Below are 7,749 nucleotides of genomic sequence, written 5' to 3' on the forward strand. Positions count from 1 at the left end.
TACACTGACATGTAAGTACAATATTTATATCCCAATTGATTTATTTTATAATTCTATGGTAAAAATGAGAAAGGAAGCAATTTGTCAGTAACAGTGTGCTGTGACACTTGTATTTTTATGTCTGATTTTGTAAGCAGGTAGTTTTTAAGTGAGGTGAAACTTGGGGGTATGCAAGACAAATCAGCCCCCTGAAACGGGTATGGTAGTCTGGAAAGACTGAGAGCCACAGCTCTATAGCCCCGATCCAGTAGACTTTAGCTAGGGATGCCTAAACCAAACAGATATTGGGGAGAGCTTGGAGGACAGGGAAGGGTGTGGGGAAAGAAAGGCAAGCAACTTTCTGTTTTCTAACATTAATAATTCCACTACGATTAAAAAAAACAACCCTCTAGATTTATTGTTTAGAACTATCATTGGCAAGTTCTTTGCCTTTGCATTATAAAACAGATGGCATAAATGTGCATTGCAATTGTATAGCTATAGAGATGTGGCATAATTTCAACATCCCCTGCTCAAACTGATGGGCTTATTTACACCACAGTAAAACCCTCCATTCGGCAGAGCTTGCAATGGATGAACTGGATATAACAACTTAAGGAAGTAAAAGTTGCTAAATCAATATTCCATTATTTGTCTCTTATTAGTATTAGTAGACATAAAAGTAAAGCTCAGGAAAGTTAAAAGCTTATACGAGTTACTCAAAAGGATATAATGAGAATGAATTCATTGTATGCAACCACTATGTTTTTAATATTTCACTATGTTTCTTAATAGAAATATAATACATTTCTTCAAATATGATTGGACAAAGTTGCTCCGCTCTGTTCTTTGTGGGATTAGTCAACTATCAGCTGAAAGGATTTTTTCAAGTTTAAGCATAAATAAAAGAATACTTCAATTCTAAATTCACCTTGACATAGACTAGAATGAAAAAGTACCATTTCTGTGAACAAATATTTCTGATATTTTAGTTCAAGAGGTAAATGAAATGGACTACAGGGAAAAAACGTGAAATAAAGAAATGAATAAATTGTATCTTTCCTTCTCAGTCATCTGCCAGTTTAGATTCATGTCAATGCTTTTTAACCAGAGCAAAAGTCGTGGTGTTCCACACCTTTAATCTCTCAAGGCTAGAGGCAGACACAGGGGGAAGACTTCACTACTCTTCACTCAGAGGTATTTACAGACTCAGGGCTGATCACAGATGACTCTTGAACATTCAAATGTCTGTACAAACATAAATTCTCTCTCTCTTGATTTCACAGGTTGAAAGCATGTGATAGATTAAGCCAAACTCTTTCAATCTCACAATCCTAGTCTTTGAAAAGGAAGCAACAAGAGGGGGTAATAATATCAGGAGTTCCCTCTTCTACAAAAGATATTGTAAATCCCCTGGTTTTAGGCTAAAGAAAGTGGGGACATTATTATTAATATTATTAATATTAAAATGAATCAACCATAATATATGTATTGACTAGGGCTGTCAAGAGATTTAAAAAATTAATTGCAATTAAAAAAATTAATTTTGATCCCACTGCGCCATAACCATCAGAACCAGCCAAAAGCTAGATTAAAATCCCTCAACCCTCTATGGAACTGTATCAAGATTCTTACACCCAACTTTGATACTGAGGCTCAATGGAGAGTCACATGGAGCACTTCAACCGTTCCAAAGAAACAGCTTGCCATTGATCCTGTTGAGGAACCACCAGGTTTTGATTTATGTTAGAAAGACTGGTGGAGATTGAATTGCACCAGGACATCTCATGGGAGATGTGGACACATACTCTACAACTGGAAAATGAGGCAAACACCTGTATGCAACTGTGGTCAGCAGGCACAAACAATGGAGCACATCATAACACTAACCCAGGAACTTATCCTTGCAACAAAGCCCGATGCCCACTCTGTCCACATATCTATTCAAGTGACACCATCATAGGACTTAAGCACATCAGCCACGTCATCAGGGGCTCGTTCACCTGCACATCTACCAATGTGATATATGCCATCACGTGCCAGCAATGCCCCTCTGCCATGTAAATTGGCCAAACTGGACAGTCTCTATGCAAAAGAATAAATGGACACAAATCTGACATCAGGAATCATAACATTCAAAAATCAGTAGGAGAACACTTCAACCTCTCAGGTCACTCAGTAACAGATTAAAGGTGGCAATATTGCAGCAGAAAAGCTTCAAAAACAGACTCCAACAAGAAACTTTTGAACTTGAATTAATATGAAAATTAGACTCCATCAACTCAGGTTTGAATAGAGACTGGGAATGGCTGAGACATTACACACATTGACTCTATTTCCCCATGTTAAGTATCCTGACACCTTGTTGTCAAAGTGTCTGAAATTGGCTATCTTGATTATCACTTCAAAAGTTTTTTTTCTCTCCTGCTGATTATAGCTCATCTTAATTAATTAGCCTCTTAGAGTGGGTAGGACAACCCCCACCTTTTCATGTTCTCTGTATGTATATATATATCCTTGCTATATGTTCCATTTTATGCATCCGATGAAGTGGGCTGTAGCCCATGAAAGCTTATGCTCAAATACATTTGTTAGTCTCTAAGGTGCCGCAAGTAGTCCTCCTCCACATCATATCTGAATGTCCCCTTCATTCATTTCCCAGGAGCCTGAAGGACATTCACCAGCTCAGTGCTGAGGCAATGTGCTGGTTATCAAACTTAGATATAAATTTGTAGTTGTTGCTACCTACCCAAGCCATACAAAAGAAGAATCTCAATTAAATGTGCTGTAAACAATAATAGAATACCATTTATTTAAATATTTTGGATGTCTTCTACATTTTTAAATATATTGGTTTCAGTTACAACACAGAATACAAACTATACAGTGCTTACTTTATATTTATTTTTATTACAAATATTTGCACAGTAAAAAACAAATAGTATTTTTCAACTCATCTAATATAAGTACTGCAGTGCAATCTCTATCATGAAAGTTGAATTTACAAATGTAGAATTATGTAAAAAAAAAAAAAGAAAAACAAAAACCCAAAACCTGAAAAAAACCAAAAAACTTTAGAATCTACAAATCACTCACTCCTACTTCTTGTTCAGCCAATCACTAAGACAAACAAGTTTGTTTACATTTCCAGGAGATAATGCTGCCTGCTTTTTGTTTACAATGTCACCTGAAAGTGAGAACAGGTGTTCGCACGGCACTGTTATAGCCAGCATTGCAAAATATTTATGCGCCAGATACGGTAGGGATTCATATGTCCCTTAATGCTTCAACCACCATGCCGAGGACATACGGCCATGCTGATGACAGGTTCTGCTTGATAACAGTCCAAAGCAGTGCAGACCAACACATGTTCATTTTCATCATTTGAGTCAGATGCCAGCAGCAGAAGTTTGATTTTCTGTTTTGGTGGCTCGGGTTCTGTAGTTTCCTCATCAGAGTGTTGCTCTTTTTAGACTTCTGAAAGCATGCTCCACACTTCAGCCCTCTCAGATTTTGGAAGGCACTTCAGAATCTTAAACCTTGGGTCAAGTGCTGTAGCTATCTTTAGAAATCTCACATTGGTACCTTCTTTGTGATTTGTCAAATCTGCAATGAAACTGTTCTTAAAACAAACAACATGCTGGGTCATCATCTACAACATGTTATATATGGCATGCTATAACGTGAAATATGTGGCAAAATGTGGGTAAAACAGAGTAGGAGATGTATGATTCTCCCACAAGGAGTTCAGTCACAAATTGAATTAACACATTATTTTTTAACAAGAATCATCAGCATGGAAGCATGTCCTCTGAAATGGTGGCTGAAGCATGAAGGGGCATATGAATGTTTAGCATAACTGGCATGTAAATACCTTGCAACACTGGCTACAAAAGTGCCATGCAAATATCTGTTCTCAGTTTCAGGTGACATTGTAAATAAGAGGCCGGCAGCATTATCTCTCGTAAACTTGTTTGTCTTAGCGATTGGCTGAACAAGAAGTAGGACTGAGTGGATTTGTAGGCTCTAAAGTTTTACACTGTTTTGTTTTTGAGTGGAGTTTTGTAACCAAAAAAAATCTATATTTGTAAATTGCACTTTCATGACAAAGAGATTGCACTACAGTACTTGTATGATGTGAATTGAAAAATATTATTTCTTTTGTTTATCATTTTTAGAGTGCAAATATTTGTAATAAAAAATAATAATAAAGTGAGCACTGTACACTTTGTATTCTGTGTTGTAATTGAAATCAATATATTTGAAAATGTAGGGAAAAATGTAACAAATTTCTATTGGTATTCTATTGTTTAACAGTGCGATTAATCATGATAAATTTTTTTAATCACAATTCATTTTTTGTTAATTGCGTGAGTTAACTGCGATTAATCGACAGCCCTAGTATTGACCAGTTTAAAGGGCCATCAACTTGAAAATCACATTTGTCTAAAAATTGTATACTTTACTATAGTAACAAACTGCTAAGATTTGTTCAACTTGAAAGTTAGCATGAAAAACATGTATATTTTCTAGTTTTATTTGCTTTGTGCATTTCACAGTAATTGGTGTATAATCAGTTTAGTTGTTTCTCCTGTCAGTTAGCTTCTTTCTTACTCAAAAGATCCTTATACATATTACCGAAGGAGCAGAAAATCATTTACTAAAAACGAAGGAACACAAAAATTAATCAAGATGTGGTATTTCAATGGTGGACTATCTGAATATGGAATTTGTTTAAAATAACCAATTTTTAAAAATCAAGTTGATAAGTGTCCTTTTAACTGGACACATCTGCATAAACATAAGATTATTCTCCCTATGTGGGTAACCAGTTAAGCTGCATTGCACATTTTCAATTACCTGAGTACCAAACTTCATGCCAAAAGAACATTACTTACCTGTCAAAATTCTTCTGAGGATAATAGCCATGAGAGAGTCTTAGTTCTTCTGATTCCAACAGGAAATGAACTGGGAACTCCCAAAGCTAAAACATTTTGGGGCCTGTTGGCTCCATTGGCCACCACAGTAGGGAAGCTCTGTTCAGTTGTCTTAGCAGACCTCCAATAGCTGGTTGCTTTGACCTTTTGCTCAAAAAGGATTATTGTTTTCCTTTCTTCATATTTGACATTTAAAATTGTAGGGGAGGACACCTGAGAGCAGGGCCGCCCGGGGGGGGGGGCAGTTGGGTAAGAAAATTTGCCCAGGCCCCCACAAGAGTTTTTCGGGGCCCTGGAGCGGGGTCCTTCACTCGCTCCGGGGACCCAGAAAACTCTCACAGGACCTGGGCTCCGAGCTTCTTTCACTCCGCATCTTCAGCGGTGGGGAGTCCTTCTGCCCCGGGCGGAAGGCCCCCGTCACCAAATATTACCACCAAGCAGGACCTGCCACCAAAGTGCTGGGTCTTCGCGCGGGGGGTTCCATTGCAGGTCTTGGGCACTTTGGTGGCGGGTCCCGGAGGGGAAAGGACCTCCCCGCTGCCGAATACCACAAAGTGGGGGCCCCACCACCAAGCCCAGGGCCCCGAACCTCTGGGTGGCCCTGCCTGAGAGCTCTTCCAATAATTAGATTTACAATAACCACCCTGTAGCATTATATATAAATAAATTAACTCCACTTGCCAACAGCCTTAATAAATAAATTAAAGAGACACTTACCTCAGGCAGCAGAGAAAAATAGACTTACAGAAAAGCATCACCTTCAGATCATACCAGGAACCTACTCTATCCTTTCCATCATGAAACAATAGTTTAGGGTAATGCCTCTTTCTACTTGTAAAGGTTAAAAGCTCCAGTTAACCTACCAGAGGCCAATAAGGGACAATCTTGGTGGAGGATCTTTGTTTGCTGATTTTTGTTTTGGGTATTGCCGCTCTTGGGACTAGAGGGACAACGTCCATCAGGCACTTAAACTTTCTGAATCAGTCTTTCAATGTTTCAAAATTGTAAGTAATAGCCAGGCAAGGCAGATTAGTTTATTTTTGTTTTCTCAACTTGTAAATGTCCTTTTTTTGCTGGGAGGATTTTACCTCTGCTTGCTGTATCTTTGAACCTAAGGCTAGAGGGGGTTTTCTCTGGGATATATAAATCTGAGTACTCTGTAAAGTATTTTCCATCCTGATTTTACAGAGATGATTTTTACCTTTCTTTCTTTAACTAAAAGCTTTCTTTTTTAAGAACCTGATTGATTTTTCCTTGTTTTAAGATCCAAGGGGATTGGGTCTGGACTCACCAGGGATTGGTGGGGGGAAAGAAGAGGGGATGGTTAATTTCTCCTTGTTTTAAGATCCAAGGGGTTTGGTTCTGTGTTCACCAGGGAATTGGTGAAGCCTGTCAAGGCTGTCCAGGGAGGGGAAGGTTTTGGGGGAACAGAAAGTGATCCAGACACTAACTTCTGGATGGTGGCAGAGTTACCAGATCTAAGCTAGTAATTAATCTTAGAAGGGTCCATGCAGGTCACCACCATCTGTACCCTAAAGTTCAGAGTGGGGAAAAAACCTTGACACCTTCCCTCAAAACCTTGTCAAACGTGTGGCTTTTGCAGCATGTCCAGGTTGTCAGCAGATTTAGGAGGGGGAATCGGGTTCTGGAGTCAACACAGAGAATGACTTGCCAACAGCCCTCTCTTTATAATCCAGCTTGAATGCTCTTGACTGCAGCTGCGACAGTATGGCACAGGGAGAGACAAGATTTAACCAGTATGAACGCAATGCCTATTAAAAATCAAAGAGAGACAGGATAACCCTCAGGTTGGCTGGTCCTAGGGCTTTATAGATCATAACCTTAAACTCCACTTGGAGACTAAAGGGGCGGCCAGTGTAGAACTTGGAGCATGAGGATCACGTGCTCCTAAAGAGATGTCCTTGCTTGATGAATAAGCCACTGCATTTTGTGCCAGTCCTAGTGTAGCCCCATGGAAAGCGTGTTGAAATAGTGTAATCTTGAGGTGAAAAAGGCCTGGATAACAGGGGCAAAATCCATATCTGAAAGGAAAGGCCACGGCCTCTGGCCACAGTAAAAAGCTGACAGAGTTACTGCTGTAATATGCTAATAAAACTGCAGCTAGGCATCTAGAATCATACCCAATCAGCAAACTCCAACAGCAGAGATGCACTCCCTCAGGCAGAGGAACTGACATCATCTCTGTCGGCTGGTTCTCCCAAACCATCGTTAAGTCAGTCTTGTCTGTGTTGAGCTTTAGCCAGCTCACAGTCATCCATGACCCAAGCTGAATTAGACACTTCTTGAGGCACTGACCCACAGCATTGTTAGTGCTGGATGAGATAGAGCCATACAGTTGGGTGTCATAAGTGTAAGCGAGTGGACTCACCCCTGCGGTGCCTCCTGTTGGTTGTTGGAGGGAATTAGCTCATCCTAGCTCCAGAGCACCCTCTGTAGGCTGGTGATCCGCCTTACCTCGATCTGGTCCCTGTGTCCCTCCCTGGACCTGGTGCCCTATCATCTGGGGTGCTGCCCCCTGGCAATAACCCCACAGTTTGGGTCTCCCCCTCCCAAGGGAACCTCCACCCACTATCCCCTCTTTGCCTCAGACTATGGCTACTGCCAGTCATCACTTTGCCCCCATTCACTGGGGCAGACTGCAGTGTATCAGCCACTCATCACAGGCAAAGGGGTTTGGACCTGCTGCCTCTGCCTACCTGTGGGCTGCCCCTTTGTAACCCCAGTACCCAACTGGCCTTACCCTAGACTTGCAGCCTGGGGAGTTTCCAGGCCAGAGCTTCCCAGCTCCTCTTGCCTTCCCCCAGCCCTGCTC

The sequence above is a fragment of the Chelonoidis abingdonii genome, chromosome 1 (assembly GCF_003597395.2).
Source record: "Chelonoidis abingdonii isolate Lonesome George chromosome 1, CheloAbing_2.0, whole genome shotgun sequence".
In the NCBI taxonomy this organism is placed as follows: domain Eukaryota; kingdom Metazoa; phylum Chordata; order Testudines; family Testudinidae; genus Chelonoidis; species Chelonoidis abingdonii.